General features: G+C 48.5%; 1 protein-coding gene across 4 annotated transcripts in view; it reads left to right on the forward strand.

Moving 5' to 3' along the window:
* Positions 1–18777, forward strand: part of LOC140629090 (steryl-sulfatase-like) — a 167930-nt gene that overhangs the window by 3157 nt on the left and 145996 nt on the right. The window contains exon 1 of one of the 4 annotated variants that reach the window (XM_072818510.1): positions 11208–11342. The exons of the other annotated variants lie outside the window; for them this stretch is intronic. The gene's annotated coding sequence lies outside the window, so the exon portion shown is untranslated. Of the gene's footprint in view, positions 1–11207; positions 11343–18777 lie in introns of those variants that run through there. 4 annotated transcript variants of the gene reach the window in all.

Genomic DNA, 18777 nt, shown 5'->3' on the forward strand with positions numbered 1-18777 from the left:
GAAATGTATTCACAGTTGAAGTGGTTTCCATGCAAGTAACGAGATGCGCTTAAACTTTTGTTAATTCTCCTAACAGTGAAAGAAACAGTCAAAGCTTCTGTGGAGAGGGAGGATGGATTTCCTTACACGAAGTACAATTTATTTTTGCGCGATTGTGTTTTCCCCGTGGGATGATGGCTTACTTTTCCTGACAACTTAAAAACGCAGCAGACGATCCAGGAAACTCTGATACAGTGGTATCAAAAACACGCTCACAACCGATTGTACAGATTTAAAAACAGGATCCTTTCCCACTCAATGAATAAACTCAAACGTGCCATTCATTGTAAAATAAAAATAGATGCCTTAGCTTCCTTCAGCTTCTTTATCTTGTTCTGTTGGTTTTTGTGCCCATGTGTTTGCTTTCTGGGTTGTATTTGGAAAGCTGCTTGTAGCCCCAGCTATGAGCTGTAGGTTGGGGAGCAGACTCAGCTCTGCGGTCCCCCTGAGCAGCCCTAGCTGCAACCCCGGGCCCAGAGGGCTTGAGGCTGATGGAAGGCGCCCTTCCCGCAGGGGGCCCGTGTGGAGCCCTGCACCAGCTGCTTGCCAGGGCTGGGTCTCAGAGGGATGTGTGCGGGCCAGCCCTGAGGGACCCTCGAGGACGCCGCTGGCAGGACCAGTCAGGCTTTGTGGAGAGTTCGGAGAGCCCATGGTGCTCTCTCTGACGGCAAGGGTTCCTTGCATTGCTCAACCTTTCTTTAGCTGGAGCACTTGCAGGGGAGTGGCTTCAGGCTTAATGGTGCAGGGGTGGAGGGCATGCATCAAAGTATGCATACTTTTGCATATATATGTATATGCAACGTATACGTTCATGCTTTGTTTTGTAATAAGCGTACTTTATTCCTCATGGATGTGCACATACGCATAAGGAATCTCTACTTATATATATATATATATATATTTTTTCTATTTGATAAGGCTAAGCTATGAACAGCACACAATAATAAAACCTTAAGCACCCACGATCTCTTAAGTGAGTCTTAAGGATAGCGGACTGGCAATTTCAGAGACTTTTAAGTTCATTTCAGACGTTGCAGATGAGAGATGCGGAGTACATCAATGTGCCAGGGTGCTATGACAAAATATCACAGACTGGGGGGCTTGACCAGCAGGCAGTTATCTGTCACCGTTCAGAGGTGGCCGTTTGTGTCCTCGTGGGTGGGGCTGGGGGCTCTGATTCCTATTATTTTTAAAGTCCATAATCCCATTATGAGGGGTCCATCATGACGTCATCTGAATCTAGTTAATTTTTTTATTAATATAGCCTATCCCTCCACGCATACGTTAGTACGTAGGTATGTTATCGTGCTTGTTACGTGAGTTGTATATTACACGTAGGACCGTGAGTGAAGAGCAAGATAAAGAGCTCTTACACTACCTTGAGGAGGTGACTTTCGGAATGCACGTAGAGATCGTGGTTCATTGCCAGCCCTGTGACTAGAGGATTGGAACTTCTAGTCCCACCCCTGATCTGGGGGGAAGTTAGGAAGTTGAGTCAGTCCCCAGAGCTCAGTGATTTAATCAATCATGCCTGTGTGATGAAGCCTCCATAAAAAGCCTGAAAGGACGGGGCTCAGAGAGCTTGTAGGCTGGTGAACTCTTGGACGTGCCTAGAGAATGTTGCCTGGAACCTGCACACCTTTTCCCTACAACTTACCCTCTGCATCTGTTTCCTGTGAGGTCGCTCTGCATCCTTTGTCATAAGCCTTTTGTAATAAACCTGTGAGCAGTCAGTAAACTGCTTCTCTGAGCTCTGGGAGCCACTAGCAGATTAATGGAACCCAAGAGAGGGGGTCCCGGGAACATCTGATCTATAGCAGCTTGGTCAGAAGCAGAGGCGACAAGCCCGGCTTGCCGTTGGCATCTCACAGTGGGAGGAGCAGTCTCGTAGGCTGAGGCCTTCACCTGTGGGATCCGGTGCTGTCTCCAGGTAGATGTATCATAATTGAGTTTAATCGTAGGTCACCCAGCTGCTTTTGGAGCGTCGCTTCGTGCTGTCGGAAAATCCACAAATGGGAATTGGTGTCAGAATCATGATCCCAAATGTCTTACCTCCATGTACCATCCCACTGAGGATCAGGGCTTCAACCTATGAATTTGCAGGGTGGGGGGCCAACAGTAAGTCCATTATGGAGTGTTATTTGTCCTTTGCCTGCCGGCTATTTTCAGGTTTGATAACACATGCCCTTAGTTACTTCTTTTCTACGTAGAGTGACTGGGTGTTCCCAGTGTGCCTGGGACTTTACCGGTGTCACCCTGAAATTCTGGCATCCTCAGAAACCCCTCAGCCACAGAGCCATGGCCAGCCTTCCCTTGGCTCCGCCCCAACATAAGGTACAGGTAGGTTATGACTGAACCAATAGTCTCAGCAAGGTAGCAAAGTAGCGATAGGATCCATATGTCCGGGCCTTTAAAGCAAGGGGAGGGTGTGGTTGGGAACAGGTGACTGAAATGCATGTGGCTCTAAATGATCATCCAGACGTGCCACTGAGGACTGGAAGGGCAGGTTGTTTTCTAGACCTCCATACCTCACTGTCCACGTGGGTCGGTGTTCCCTCCACCATGGGCAGGAGCACGATGCCTCACAGTGCAACAGTGTGATATTCAAGGAGTCTTTACGGGTGACTCTACGGGCTTTGGCATGTGGGTAGAGATGCAAAACATACGTGCAGAAGCCCCACCCATCTGCATACCCCTAGTCCAGGGTTTTCCCTCTGCGCTGTTCATATTTTGGGCAAGAAAATTGATGTGGGCTGAGTTTTGTTTCCTAAAATTCATATATGGAAGCCCCAACTCTCAGAACTTGACAGTGTGTTGGGGAGGCCTGAGTGGGTCAGCAGTTGAACGTCTCAGGCGGTGACCCCGGGATCCTGCCATCGAGTCCCACATCGGGCTCCCTGCAGGGAGCCTGCTTCTCCCTCAGCTTGGGTCTCTGCCTCTCTCATGAATACATAAATGAAAAAAATAAATAAATATATTTAAAAAAAGAACCTGAGAATATGGATGAATTTGGAGATGGAATCTTTAAACAGGTAACAAAGCTAAAAGTGACATCATTAGGAATGGGCCCTGATACAATGGGATGAGTGTCCTTATAAGAAGAGGAGATTAGGACACAGACTTACACAGGAGGACAACCACATGGAGGTGCAGGGGAGACAGGGTGTCTGTCTACACACGGCGGAGGGAGGAGACCTCAGGAGAAACCAATCGTACCCATGCCTGGATCTTGGACTTCCAGCCTGTGATGTGTTGTTATGGCGGCCCTAACAGATTACCACAGTAACTCTCTGGGGTGGGGGCCGTCTTGTCCACTGGGCTGTTTAAGAGTATCTGTAGTCTCTACCTGGTAGATGCTGGTAGCACTTTTTTGGGTGGATGGGTGGACGGATGGATGCATAGAGGGATGGATGCATGGATGCATGGTTGGATTGATCTGTCTACATATCCATCCATCCATCCATCCACACACACGTATATGCACACACACTGGACTCGTATATTGGAATCCAGCAGCCTAATGAAGCAGGAGAGCAGGTTCAGACATTCAGAGGTTCTGGCCTGTGTGTGCAGTACCTTTTCCCAAAGCCCTTGACTCCGAGAAGTCATGACCCAGTTTGAAGAGCTCTCTGACTTAGATCCAAGAGGAAGACGACAAATACTCCCTGTGCAGCTAAAACATTTCACCAACTCATTTTTTTTTAACATTTCTCGGACAAACACGTGCTCACTGCTGCTCCGTGTGCCCTTCCATGCTTCTAAAAACAGATAAGTGTCCTGCTCATGACTCTTCTGCTGAGAGACCGCAGGCGAGCAAGACCCCTGTAACTTGCGGAGGCCACTCGGCTCCGTGGAGACCTAGACTCTGTCGGAGGAAGCTCTGGCTTCCATTTGAAGCAACCCGATTTTCATTGCTAACTGTGGATTCACCTTTCTTCCCGCGTGGAGCTGGCCTAAAAGTAGGGACCTGGGGGGCCTTTGCTTGGGGAGCCTTGGATTTATTCTCCATTCTCCCTTCTTTCCCCCACATGCTCAGAAAGCCCTGGAAGGGAGCCTTGACACGTGTAAACGGATGACCTTGCCGCTCCAGGCATTTTCCTTGAGGATGTGGTTGATACTTTGTGGAGAGGGTCATTATTCTTGATCTTCTTTGCTATCAGGGTACAGTCTGGACGACTTGCCTCTAGCAGAGGAGCCAAGTTTGCTCCTTACTATGGTAAACAACACGAGTCCACCACGTGGGGCATCATCATGTCACCTGTTGCCAGACATGGAGAACATCGGGCCCCACCCAGACCTATTGAATCAGCCAGGTGCCCCGGTGGCCTGGGTCACCACCACCTGGGACGTGCCAGGTACTCCATCAGGGTATGGGAGCGTATGAGAACCTCTGCTGGTGATCATCTTTATGTAAAAGGGTAGGAAATAAGTTAGGCCTTAGCAGTGTTTATTATCTGCATGGGCACTGGCGGGTGATCTGCACGCTGGATGGTCGTGTGTCCCGATCAGCTTTCCCAGGATCGTGGGGGGACATATAGATGGGGCAGCATCCGTGCCCTCTACTGTTTTATTTGATTTCAGGTTAATGCAATGTATGCTTCAGGGTTCAGTGTTTTTATAGGGGATTTATTTCATTTTTAAACCAACCCTCACAAAATGGATAAAGGGCTTAAAGAAACTCCTATGAGAAAAGTATAATGCAGGTCCAAGTTAATGACAAGGAAAGATAACTAGTGGCATGAACTACAGAGCATTCACAGACCAGGAAAAACACACATTGCATCAGTAAATGAATAGATAACGCTCATCCACCATCGCACGTATGGAGGGAGGATGAACATTCAGAAACTGGGGGGCTTGAGGTGCATGGTCTAGAGTCTCCTCTCTCTCCTTCGGATCCTTTGGTGACCAGACATCCGAGGTTCATTGTGCCCCCCCCATAGGAGCCCTGTTGACCACTGTGATACGTGGCACCAAACAAGGTCACCTGCCCCCCCCCCAACCCTGCCTCCATCTCCCAACCTCCCTCTCGATTTAAAATCTTTCCCTCCTGATTTTTGGTTCAGGCTAAATTTACTCTGACAGAGTGCCCTCCCCCGAGGGCGTGTTACGGGTGGCCGTGCCCATGGCAGACAGGCAAGGGGATGTTGGCATCTTGCATCCTTCTGTCTCTTCCTTCCATCCCCAGGAGGGGTGCCCGGGCCCCGTGTGCTGCATCTCCTCCCTGTGGACAGACTCAGTGCTCAGCCTCACCTGCCAAAGCACATGCGGTTGGTCCATAGGACTTCTCTGATAAAACCGCTGCCTCGTTGGAAAGGCTTTGATCCCCTGCGGTAGTTTATACAAGATTCATGGGGCCCCACTCAGTTCTTGGAAATGCTTATGCAAGACAGGTGTTCAGAGTCCACATGAAAGAATCATTTGGTGTTTGTGGTTAAAACTGGCTTTCTGTTTCGTAACAACTGTAGTAAAAGCTGCCAGCCCTCCAATAACTAGGACATGCTCCCTACTTTATAAACCATGTCAACAACCTCGCTTGGGGAGGTAGTGTGATTATTCTTATATATAAATGAGTTAATGGAGCTTGAGAGACATTAACTGCCTTGCCTCAGGCCATACACCTGAGAAGGAGCAAGGTGGAGTCAAACCTAAATTGGTCTTGCTTCCTCAAAAAGAACCGACAAGCAGAACTGTGTGTTTTTATATTTTTCTGCATACTCCTTAAGTGGCTTATATTGTGGGTAAGTAATCAAAGCCATAACCCTAATACAAGACTAATGTGAAAATCAAATACACTTATGATTGTAAAAAAAAAAAAAAAGGAAAATAATGTTCTGGAGACCAACAGAGAGAGAGAGAGAGAAGGAAAGGAAGGAAGGAAGGAAGGAAGGTAGGAAGGGGAAAGAAAGAAAGAAAGAAAGAAAAGAAAGGAAAGAAAGAAAGAAAGAAAGAAGAAAGAAAAAAGAAAGGAAGAAAGAAAGAAAGAAAGAAAAGAAAGAAGAAAGAAAGAAAGAAAGAAGAAAGGAAGAAAAAAAGAAAATAAAGAAAGAAAAGAAAGAAAGAAAAGAAAAGAAAGAAGAAAGAAAGAAAGAAAGAAAAGAAAAGAAAAGAAAAGAAAAGAAAATAGAAAAGAAAAAGAAAGAAAGAAAAGGATGGAAGGAAAGAAAGAAAAGAGAGAAAAGAAACATCCAAGAAAGAAAAAGAAGAGAAACATCCAAGAAAGAAAGAGAAACATCCAAAAAAGAAAGAAAAGAAAGAAGAGAAACATCCAAGAAAGAAAGAAAAGAAAGAAGAGAAACATCCAAGAAAGAAAGAGAAACATCCAAGAAAGAAAGAAAAGAAGAAAAACATCCAAGAAAGAAAGAAAAAGAAGAGAAACATCCAAGAAAGAAAGAAAAGAGAGAAACGTCCAAGAAAGAAAGAAAAGAAAGAAGAGAAACATCCAAAAAATAAACAAGAAACATTTTTTATTTATTTATTTTTTTTGCGCACTTTGGGTATAAATCCATAATGGCAATGTTGGGGACGAAGAATTTTACTCACCCCTTCATAGATTCTCTCAGTTGCTCAAAGAATTAACTCGACATGAGACAGACGAACAGGAGAAAAATCAGATTTTATTTCATAGGTACAGGAACCCCACACACGAGAGATTCTAAGTCAGAAAGGTTACAATGAGGTATCTGTGCCGTCATGAGCTAGGGAATGGGATGAGGGCCCAGGAGGGGAGGAGGGCCGTTCACAGGGCAATAAGAATATGTTTGGTAGGGATCCCTGGGTGGCGCAGCGGTTTGGCGCCTGCCTTTGGCCCAGGGCGCGATCCTGGAGACCCGGGATCGGATCCCACGTCGGGCTCCCGGTGCATGGAGCCTGCTTCTCCCTCTGCCTGTGTCTCTGCCTCTCTCTCTCTCTCTCTGACTATCATGAATAAATAAATAAAATCTTTAAAAAAAAAAAAAAAAGAATATGTTTGGTAATTAGATGTTTGCCCTGCCACACAGATGGTCACTCAGATAATACTTATCTCCGATAATAACTCTCATTCTGAGAAAGATCCCCAGTTTAGATTCTTCTGGGTAGTTAAGGAGTGGACCACAGTTTCTCTTGAGCCTGCAGGATCTTGACTGTCTTCAGCTCAAAATGGTCTACGTGTCAACATGCTTGATTTGGGGGAGGCTTGCTCTGAGCCCCTCGAGCAGCATCTGCAGTGAGAGATGGCCTGACTGTATTAAAGCAGCAGGTCTTAACCCTAGTGAGACGCAGCAGGACAGGCGTTCCCCTTGGCCGAGCTCCACCCCGCTCCTAGGCCAAGCACAGCAGGTGGGAGCACACAGCTGCCTGCTGGCCGCCTCCTGTCCCAACCCAGCAAGACATGAGCCTCGAATGCGCATGTGCCAGACCATCCTCCCTAAATCCGCCAGCCACGCATTTGCTGGAAGCTCTGCTGGGCTTCTAATTTTTTATTTTTATTTTATTTTTTTTTTAGCACAGCATTTCCCAAACACATCACACACACCATCTAAAAAATAAAAAATAAAAAATAAGTAGTAGTATCTGTTAACTTCCATGAGATTGGACCCATCCCAGAACGCTTTTAGAAATGCCACACTGGCCCTTATGCTTAGAATCCAGCGAGACTCAAAAATTCCATCCAATCACAGCTGTCCTAAGGCAATCATTGGATATGAAATTTGGGATCTGAGCGCGTCATTGTGACACCCACCACGTTGACAGAGCAGAGCACATTTACATAGTGAACTATGAAATGAGGATCTTTAGTACCTCGGATAGTGAAGATCGTAGGAATCTGAAGAGCAGTGGGACGTGTGCGTATACACATGTACATAGAGACAACATTTATGTCACGTATGTAAATAATCTAGTGTGTGTGTGGGGGGGTATTTTCTTTTGTTTGTTTGTCTGTTTAAGTAATCTCTGTGCCCAGCGTGGGGCTTGAACTCATGACCCCAAGATCAAGAGTCTCACGCTCTCCTGACCGAGCCAGCCAGGCGTCCTTAGTTGTGTGTGTTTTTAAGAAACTGGAGGATATCCACGTAAAATTTAAATACATTGATCTCACACATACACATTTATATGTCCTATAGCACGTATAAACCATACGTACGTTTGTGGTTTTCAGAGACCTGTGAATAGACGTCATCACATATCATTTCAGCGGACTTGATTAACGTGTACGTGTGTGTCATGTCTGTAAATAGATGCGTGGGAAGCCTTATAGGAAACTTAACAGTGTTCTGTGTATAATGTACGTGTGGGCATGTTTTTACATAATTGTACGGATTTGAGAGTCGTATACTAGTTTAAGTGAAGCAGGTGGATCAAACAGGTACAGGAAGTGCGTTTCGTTCTTTCATTGGCACATTTCAGTTGAATGTGTTTGCCAGCTGCCGCTCTATTTAACGTGGAATGAATAATATTTAAAAGGCGTGTATTTCAAGTGCTTTCCCCAGGGCCGTTTCAAGTACTCTGAAGGAACCTCAGACCCAATCCTTCCTCCTGGAGTGGCCCACCGTGCCATTTAAGGGAAGGCGATGTACCAGGACTTGGTTTTGGGTTTAATGATGACGCTTCCCATCGCAACCAAAAGCACCTGCCTGGACACAACTGAGGCATTTCCATGTGCCTGACCATGTTACGTAAGAATCGTTGGGACGGGAGGCTTTGCCCACGTGGGTTTCTTTGCTCCCCCAGGAGCATTCATTGTGCTCACCAGGGAGGGTCTCAAGGCAAGAGATGGTTTAGCATTTCTGGGCTTTACCAGGGTGGTGCGTGGCTTGCTGGAGAACAGCCAGGCCCATGCTCAGGTACACAGAGCTACGCACACCTAGTGCCGTGTCACTGTAGATAACACAATAGGGAGACTGCCTTGTGCATTCTGGAGCTCCACGCCCTCTCTTCCCACACACGGCTGAGAGAAGAGCCCTTCCGTGAGCGCCGTGTTGCTTATCTCAGTTGTCTGATTTGCATTGAGATGCTTGTTCCTTGATTCGAGGTCACAGTGACCAAGCCTTGGTCTTTGTGTTCAGTCTCAGAGAGTGAGTCTTTGCTTGCTAACCCCTGAATCACCGCATTGCGCACTAGTTCTGTGGGACTCGAGAATTTCCAGCAACAAACAGTGAGCTCTTCCTCTGTGGAGGCCAGAGTGAGAAGGCACATCCAGCCTTGGCTCCAGGCTTCCTGTGTAATGCCTCCGACGGTCAGCCCGGTTATAGGGCTGTCAGGCACCTCAACGCTGAACAACTTCCTTCAGTGGCTACGTGAATTAATACAACAAAGCCTCTTTTCATGACCCCAGAGCACAGTGCTTTACAGGGTGAAATATTTCCACTTCCACACACTAAAATCTTCCAACAAGGAGCATCTCTGAAACTGCCAGGCCTTACACCCTGGGCTGTTGTCCCTAATCAGTAAGCTTCTACCTGGAACATAATCCTCCCTTCCATACAGAAAAGAGGCCTGGTGCTCAGAGAGCTCAAGCGCTCTTCTGGGGTCACACAGCTAGCCAGTGCCAGAGTCGGAACTCAATTCACATCCATTGGCCTCCAAGTCTTTCTTGCATGAAAATAAATCATTCTGAGAGGGTATTGCAGTAACGTAGTACGTTGAAAACATCAGGAGAGGGGCAAAGAAATAAAGTGGAGAAGGGGAATCTTTGATGTCGGTAGCAGGGACCCCCATGAGATCGGAGGCCCTGCAGCAGGGGGACCAGATGAGGCCCAACCCGGGGGAAGGTTTGCCCTCATTGGTCTTCTGAGGAGGAGGATGACAACGATGGGGCTCCAACAGAGGAGATACCAGCACCCATGTCTCAGGGGTTATGGATGGGCGGGAGTCAGCTGGATGGCACCCAAGAACCCATGAAGATATCCTTCAGAGGGAGAGGCAGTCTCCAGCATGCCTGAAGCCATCTCCCAATAGGACCCTCGAGAGGAGAACTTTCTGCCCTTTGGCCCCATCTTTCCATGCTCACTGCATGCTCTGGGACTGTAGCAGCTGCTGGGGGTGGGCTGGGCCATAGATGAGAAAGCCAGGAGCTGCTCCCCACATGCACCCACCCCACCCAGGACCTACAAAACCATGCTTTCGCTGGGGATGTCTCACCAGTAGAGTTTCAGTATTGCATTCTTTCATTTTTTTTTTTAAGATTTGATTTATTTATTCATGAGAGAGAGAGAGAGAGAGAGGCAGAGACACAGGCAGAGGGAGAAGCAGGCTCCATGCAGGGAGCCCGATGCAGGTCTCGATCCCAGGTCTCCAGGATCACGCCCTGAGCCGAAGGTGGGTGCTCAACGGCTGGGCCACCCAGACGTCCCGCGTTCTGAGCTCTAAAGCATCCAGCAGCTGGAAGCCTCCTGGGGCGTGCTAGAGCGTTGACCACTAGCTTGTAAAACATCTCTGCAACAGGTAAGTTTTATAGAGACCCCGGGAGACCAGACATCCGCGGGGTGGTGATAGCCGGGTCCTGCTCGTTCATGATAAAATATTTCTTCAGGTCTCGGTACGCTGGCATCTTGGGTTCCTGGGAAGAATGGGAGCTATGTTAGCACCCACTACACCGTGGATTAATTATTCCAGAGCGGACCAGAGCCCGAGGCACGGGAAATAATTACAGCTGAGCAATGCTTTATTTATAGAGGTGGAATAATGGAATCAAAGCCCCAGCGTGTGGTTTTGCGATTCTTCTTTTCTTCTTCCAAATAAAACAGAGGGACGACAAAAGAGACTACTTCTCCTGGGAAGTTTTGTCTTTCTCGCCTGGGGTTTGAGCCCCTGTCTGTCCCCCCAGGACCTGGGAGCAAAGGGCTTGCCTGCCCGTCTGCCCCCCACGGGGTGTCCTTGCTCACCTCCCGGCCTCGGTGTCGCCCAGGAGTGTGGCTTCCTCGGGGCCCGCGGGCCGTGGGTCACCGATCAGGCAGCCGGCCTTGCGGGGCTGCACCCCCAGCCTCGGGGCGCCCGGCCCTTCCCCGCCGATGCCGCCCGCCGGCCGCTGCCCTCTGATGCGCGGCGAAAGCATGTGGCTGTGAGGGCAGCCCCGGCGGGGCCGGCGGGCGGTGCAATAGCCTCCTCCTGAGAGACGGCCAATCGGTGGCCAATTAGCCGGCGATGACTCGGGCCGGGCCGGCCGCGTATGGTGGCCGGGCCTGGGCGCCAGCCTCCGGGGCCTTGAAAAGCTGCGCGGCCCCGAGCCGAGGCGCACAGGGCCTGGGTCTCCCGGTGGCCTCGGCGTCCTCGGCGTCCTCGGTCTCCTCGCCGGCGACCTGCCCGCAGCCGCGCCACAGCTGGTGAGTCCCATCAATTTTCTCTCGCTGCTTCTCTGCCGCTCACACATTGGGACAGACGACGTTGAGCCAAGGGCTACCGCTCCTTTGGTGTCGCTGCTTCAAATGAAATCTAAGAGTCGCTCTGTCGGCCCCTTTCTGGAATGCTCCGACCGCATGCAGGGTGAGAGTTAATTAAACACGTCGCAGAGCTAAGCCTGAGCCCCGGGAGATGGCCTTGTCCGTGATCTTCCGTGCGAATCGTGAAACTTTGTCCCTTCCTACCTGTTGTGTTAAGGTTTTAAAACCTGTAGAACCGCCTACAAGAATTCATCTGTTTTCATTTGTCCCTTTGCCCTGAAACTGGGAGGTCTTCGGGGAGAAAGCAAGCGATTGCCAAACACTTTTCCTTCCTTCCTTTCTGGATTAAAGTGGTGGTTTGAAAACACAGGCTGGATACAGAGAATAATGGAAAGGCCAGAGGCAAGAAACCCAAGAGGAAATGAGCGAACGGAGAGGTGCGTTGTGTGCTGTAGGTTCCTCCAAAGAGAAATCGAATTAACTCTGTGTATCAGAATATGAGCATCAGTGCTTCCGATCCGGATAGGATGAACGTGAGGGAGATGTACCTGCCGTCGGGCATCTGCCCTGAAACGTTGGGGTTATCCTAAGCTTACGACGTGCTGCTTTTCTAAAGAGGAAACAGAATTATAGCAGCTCTGCTCTCTTTTTTTTTTTTTTTTTTTGTAAGCTTTTTAAAAATGTTTTCTGAAATATTTATTTTTCATTTTAAGTGTCCGGATACACAGTCTGTCACGACTGAATGGTGTTCTCGAACACAAAAGCAGAACACGAGTGATCCCGGTTGGTAGATACGTGGCTCAACAGGCTTGTTTTTTGTTTTTTTTTTAACAGTTTTGTTGTCGGGTGCGGGGTTCCTTAGTCCGGTGTTGGAGGCCGTGTTTGGCTGCGTAGACCATCTTCACGAAGGGGCAGGGTTAAGTAAGCAGTGATAAGTGGCTCAGAAATCGACCGCTCTTTATTCTGAAATTTATATGAGATATAGGAGATAAGCATGCAGGACAGCTTGAGCTTTGTAACGCATGGCACCCGCAATCCGGGAATGTGAGCCAGCCACACGTACGGTGTTGCCCTCCGCCCCAGATAAACCTTCCGTGCTGTCCTCCTGCAAGTGAACAATCCTAGTTAATCATGACGTCGAGTGCTTGCTTAGTTCTTATCTGGAATCAGCATTTTTCTATGGAGATTTATTTACTTATTTGAGAGTGAGAGAGAGACACACGGCGGGAGGGGTGGAGGGAGAGGGAGAGAGACTCCCCAGCAGGCTCCCCGCCAGACACGGAGCCTGACAAAGGGTTTGACCCCATGGCCCTGAGATCGTGACCTGACCCGAAACCAAGAGTCAGACACTCAACCGACCGTGCCACCTAGGCGCCCTGCAATATTTTTTGTGTGTGCATTGACTCCATCCTCTGAGCTAGCCCTTGAGGATTGACTTGGAGGGGTGATAAAAAGAATTGTCTTTGGAGATGATGTCACTAAAAATGGTGAAACTCTTCTTGAGACATTATTCCATTCTGTGGTCAGATAGGCAGCGCGTGCCTTGACAAACGCGTGATAGTACCTGACAGATTTTCCCCAGGAATTGGTGTCTACAGTGACATTAATATTTACCAACTGAGAAATTGCCCCATTTTCATTTATAATGAGATTATAACATAACAACTGGTGATATCAGGATCCAGAAATGTAAAAGCTTTCAGTGCATGGAAGAAAGGAAAAAAAAAAAAAAAGATACAAGGACTCCTAATTTGCATTTAAAACGGAGTAATAAATGTCAGACGTCCCTTAAAAGGCTGATGTGAAGTAAGCATTAAAAGTTTGTGGGTAAAAACCTCAAGACCTGTCCTCCAGACCACTCTCCATCTCTGCTGTTTTGTTTGTGTCTTGTCCTCTCATTAACATTCCTACCTTGTTTGGAAATTAACCCTGTAAAACTTGGTGGCTGAGTCAACAAGCCCTTACCTGGCACCCTTGGGATTTAGGTAATGAAAGATTTTGCAATGATGACACAGAAGTCCAGTCTTCCCTCTGGAGTTGTCCAAGACGGAAAACAAACACTCAGTGTAAATACTGCAGGTGCCAATGTCAATAATAATTAGGTGCTTCTTACGAGGAGGAAGTGCAGGGCAGAGAGTCACACCGGGCTAATTCACTATAGCGCCCTTGACTTTCCACTCGGATAGAAAGCACGGAGGTAAGACGGAGGGGGCCCCGGGTCCGCTGTTCCTCTTGGTCGTTCCAGGGCTGGGGGGAAGTCGCGTGCAGAGATAGACGCAGGACTGGGACGTCCTCCTTCACAAGTGACTTGTCTGCCCTGGGGTTTCTCAGCTGTGGCAGTCAGCAGACTGAGCTGTGCTTGCAGGATGTTTAGACTCTAGGCACTAGATGCCATAGGACGCTGCCACCGCCCCCCTCCGCAATTGTCCGCAGACATTCCAAATGTTTCCTGGGGAGGAAAAGCCACCGTCGCTTGCTTAGAGGCCTGGAGACCAGCCTTGCAACGATTCTCAGCTGTTCCCCAAGGTTCCAGGAAGCTCTTGGGTTGTGCTGGAGGTTGTCCCGGCTGGTCTGACCTGGGTCGCCATTGGGCACGGGTGTCCTGTGTCTCTGATTGCCTCCTCTGTTGCAAGGGACGTGTGGGCTTATACAAGGTGGAGTGACTTGGCCAGCATCCTTTTCAGTATAGGCGGGCTTTCCAGTGTCTCGTGCGTTGACTTCTTTTTTGTTGTTTTTAAGATTTGATTTCTTTGTTAGAAAGAAAGAGAGCATGAGCAAGAGGAGGGGCAGAGGGAGAGAGAGAAGCAAGGGAGCCTGACTTGGGGCTCGATCCCAGGACCCCAAGATCGTGACCTGAGCTGAAGGCAGATGCTTAACTCACTGAGCCACCCAGGCACCCCTTGAATCTTTTCCAAGAGCTCCCTTCTGAGTTACACACCTACGCCCCTTTGTCCATAACCAACAAGAACAAAAGAAAGAGGAGGATTGGAAACTAAGGTTTTGGGGTAGCTTATTTTTGTCAGTTCTGCAGCAACAAACAGGAAACTGATGTAAAATTGAACAGTCTGTATTCATCCCATGGAATGCAAATACTCATCCTGTTTTGCTGCAGAGGTATTTATATGTGTGACTGCAGGCGAGTGTCCAGGACGTCGTTTAGGGTGTGTTACGTGGCACATGCCCGCTCTGCCATTGTGTCTTTCCATATATGTGTGTCTGCATGTTGCGTGCTGCTCGTCACAGCGCAGTATGTATGGATATCAAATCATTACGTGGTGTGCCTTGAAGTTCTCTGTCATCTGTCAATTATATCACAGTAAACTGGAATATAGGTTTGTCATTCAGTAAAACCAGAGAACAGATGAACATATTTGGCAAAGTTTTACTGAGATGTAACTGACATACAGTGTCAGGTGGGTTTAGAGTATAAGATGGATGATTAGATACACATCGTGATGACTCAATCCATATTGCAAAGTAAGTTCCGATAACATCCACCACCTCACGTGGGTACAGATTTTTGTTTCTTGGAATTGTTAGGAGGTGTAATACAATGAGCACGGTTCTATACAAAACAGGGCCCATTAGGAGCATCAGAAAGCGTCCTAGGGGCAGCTCAACGTCGCAGCTGTCTTTTGCATACTTTTAATATATATATATTTTTTAATTACCTTCCAAAATCTAAAAAAAAGAAAAAAAGAAAACACTGAACTGTGAAAAACACGTGGCTCCAAGAGTCTGTGTTTTGAGCCTGGGCAGCTAGAGTTCTAAATTTAAGCATGGAAAAGTTCATTTTGAGCCTGTGTGTGACTTTGAACCATCATGTGATAGTTGCACCATGTGCGTTTGTTTGTTTTGTTTTCCCATTTATGGTATCAAACTATGTCGCGATCCCCTCAGGGGTACCCTCCACCACCTCAAACCTCAGGACTTCGGTAAGCTCTGCAAGCTTTGCAATAAGATGAGAATAGTCAGAAGCTTAAATTCAGCCAGAAAAGCGGGGCTGAACCTGTGTGTCTTCTGGTCGCCATGCCCATTGATAAGCAGCTTCCGACCGCTGCTCCCCAGCTACTCCCCAGCCTGTGCACCTGGGAGGCAAGGACTTACTCAAATCTATGGGGGGTCATGATGGCCCAATCTGGGATTCCATGGCCGGGATACTGAACTGAATAGCATGTCTTGACTTTTGAAAGGCCAGACGTTGGGTTCCATTAAGCGCAAATACAAAGTCATTGTTGGGTTAGCGAAGAAGTTAGTCGCTCTTCGGCGAGCACATGTTCTATAGGTCAGGGATTCTCAGCCCGAGCAGAGTCCATATTCAGGGTTGGATTATTCTTTGTTTTGGGTGGATTTTGCACATTGTGGGATATTTAGCTGAATCCTTGGATACTATCCAAGAGACACCAATAGCACCCTCCCAACTGTGACAAGCAAAATCACTCCAGACACTACCAAATATTTAAGGGGGGGGGGGGGTAGAGTCACCCTGGTTCACAACCACTGGTATGGAAAAACACCAAAAAATTAATAGCAGAGTTTTGACCTAAAGCAGGCTTCTCTGCCTGAACATGACTGATTGTTCAGGCCAGATCATTCTCTGGCATCATGGACTGTCTTGTGCATCGTTGGGTATTTAGTAGCATCCCTGGCCCCTCCCCAGTGGAGGCCAGGAGCACTGTCCACAAGCTGTGACAGCCACAAATGTCTGCAGATATTGTCCAATGTCCCCCGGAAGGCAGAGTCACCCCCCCGTTGACAATCACTGGTTTGCCTGACGCGATACTGTGTGATGAGCCCTATTTTAAAGGCGGGAAAAACAAACCTGTGTTCTATAGATGTGTCAGGGTCAGGAGCTTTTGTGCCCCAGCACACACCACATGTGTGACTCACCCGGGGGGTGTCAGAAGCCATCTGCTTCATGGGCATTCTGAGCCCTATCAAAGAATTCCCATATCACGAGGGCCGACTCACCATAGTCGGCATCATGAAGTGGATTCCTAGAGCTTCTGGTTGCAAAGTAGTCCCAAGTGACAAGCTCATTCATCAAGGAGGTTATAGTGGCAGGTGTCTAGAGCTGGGTGCGTGACTCAGGAGGTTTGGGGTTGACAGTGACAAACTCAATGCGGCCTTACTCATAAATAAACTTCAGTGTTGTTATCTCTTTTTAATGCTTTTATTAATCGGGGTGAAATTCACATAGCACACAAATAACCATTGGAAAGTGTATAGGTCAGAGGCATTTAGTGCCTTCTAGCCAGTGCCTCTCTAGTTCTAGAACTCTGTAAATCATTCCCCCAAAGCCTCCATTCCCCCTGCCCTCAGCCCTCAGTAACCACAGATGTTGTTATATTTGCTTATTCAGGACATTTCCTGTAAATGGAGTCCTACGCCGTGTGGCCTTTTGTGACTGCCGCCCTCTACTCCGTCTCATATTTTGAAGATTCATCCACGTAGTAACAGGTGTCACAACTTTGTTCTGCGTTATGCCAGTTGATATCCTATTTTATGGATAGAAAGGGATTTTCTAGTTGTGCATGTGCCAAGGTCACAGAATCATGGGAAAAGCTGTAGGATCGAGGCCTGGTCTTTGTGAGGCTGATGGACATGATCCGTAGCTGCTGTTTCTGGCTGCTGATGGGGGCAGAGCACTGCATCTGAAAATAGTGGGGTTTGCATCCTGGGGAAAAGCCTGTAGTGTTGTCACTATTTTGCTGGAAGTCGATACTGTAGTAGTTGCTATCCGTTGCAAATTAGCACAAATGTAAGGGCTCCGAATACCACCCACTGATTACCTCGCAGGATCTGGAGGTCAGGTGTGTGGACATGGCTTAACTAGGCCCTCTGCTCAAGATCTTACACGTCTGCATCAAAATGTAGCCTGGGTTGTTTGGTCATGTGGACCTTGGGATCCTCTTCCAACCTTACGCACTCATAGTGTGTGCAAGTCTAGTTCCTTGTGATTGGGACACGGAGGTTTTAGTTCCCTGGGATTGACCCACCCTGTAGACATTTCACATTGTGACTGTGTCATCAACGCCTGCGGGACAGCATCTCTTCTGTTTGGAATCTGCGTTTGGCGATGCACCTGATTAGGCCAGGCCCACCCGCGATTTGGTTAGCAAGGTCAGCTGATCAGAGATCTCAAGCACACATGCAACATCCCTTCGCGTATCCCATATCCTGTTGCTGAGAAGCACATCACAGGTCCCCTCGCTCTCAAGATGAGAGGATCACACAAAGGTGTGGGTACCAGGGGCTGAAAGCCGAGAGGCTATGCTGAGAAACGTGTGCTGCACAGGTGCCTTCTCGTGGGTGGAGCTGGGAGCCTAAATAAGATGTAGAAAACGTGTGCCAGGAACCGAATGACCTGGTCACCAACACACATTTGGAGAAAGTGACGTTTGTGCCAAGGTTGTCGGCACTGGTGCTCACTACCTCCTGTTAGCATCATTTATTTTCATTTGCTAATAACGAGCGAATGGGGGACCCACCACAGAGGGAATATCTCACAGTATGAGGCCAGCATCTGCTCGGAGTCCTCACAGCCTGTCCTTGTCTTGCTCGGGCACACGTCTGGGGGGCTGGCGACCCCTCTGAAAACGGGCAGCGACCAAGAAGCGCACCTCCCAACCGGCAGGCTTGATGGGGTCGCCCGGGACTGCCTCTCCCTTTGTGCACCCATGGGTGTGCGCCCCCCACCACGCTGCTCCTGGGTTCGCCCTGGAGCCTACGCGCTGTCCTACTAGGCCACGTAGCGGCACGGGCTCTCTCACTGATTGGGCGCCCACCCTGAACGTGTTCCGGAACACAGGCTCGTGTCCCTGCACCCCGACGGGGCGGAGGGTTCCCACCCCCACCAGCTGTGGCTGCGAGCCCTGCTTCCAGTCACACTAGGGGGTTAGCCCTTGTGCACACCTCGATGTCCGGTGTAGTATGTTCATGTGACTAGAATTGATGGCAGAAGGTGGGATGAACAACCTAAAAAATCAGTTTGGGCAACCGCGTGTCTTTAATGCTTTTTTTGTTGTTGGCCTGCAATTTCCATACAGTACGATTAACCATCGTGGAGAACAGGACTCAGAGGCATTAGCACATTCAACCACTGGCTGTCTAGCTCTAGATCTTGCTGAATCACTGCCCTTTCCCCCCATTTCCCTCTCCTCGGCCGATGGTAACCACAAATGTCACTTCTGTCTCTGGGCACTTGGATTCCGGACATCGTGTAAACAGTGCTCCGTGGCCTTGGGGACTGGCTTCTGTCACTGGGCACAGCCCGTCCAAGGTTCAGCCCTGGTGTAGCGCGTGTTGGTATTTTGTTCCATTTTGTGCTGAATCATACTCTGTTTCATGGATAGATTGTATTTTGTGTATCCATTTA

The sequence above is a fragment of the Canis lupus genome, chromosome Y, assembly GCF_048164855.1.
Source record: "Canis lupus baileyi chromosome Y, mCanLup2.hap1, whole genome shotgun sequence".
Lineage (NCBI taxonomy): Eukaryota > Metazoa > Chordata > Mammalia > Carnivora > Canidae > Canis > Canis lupus.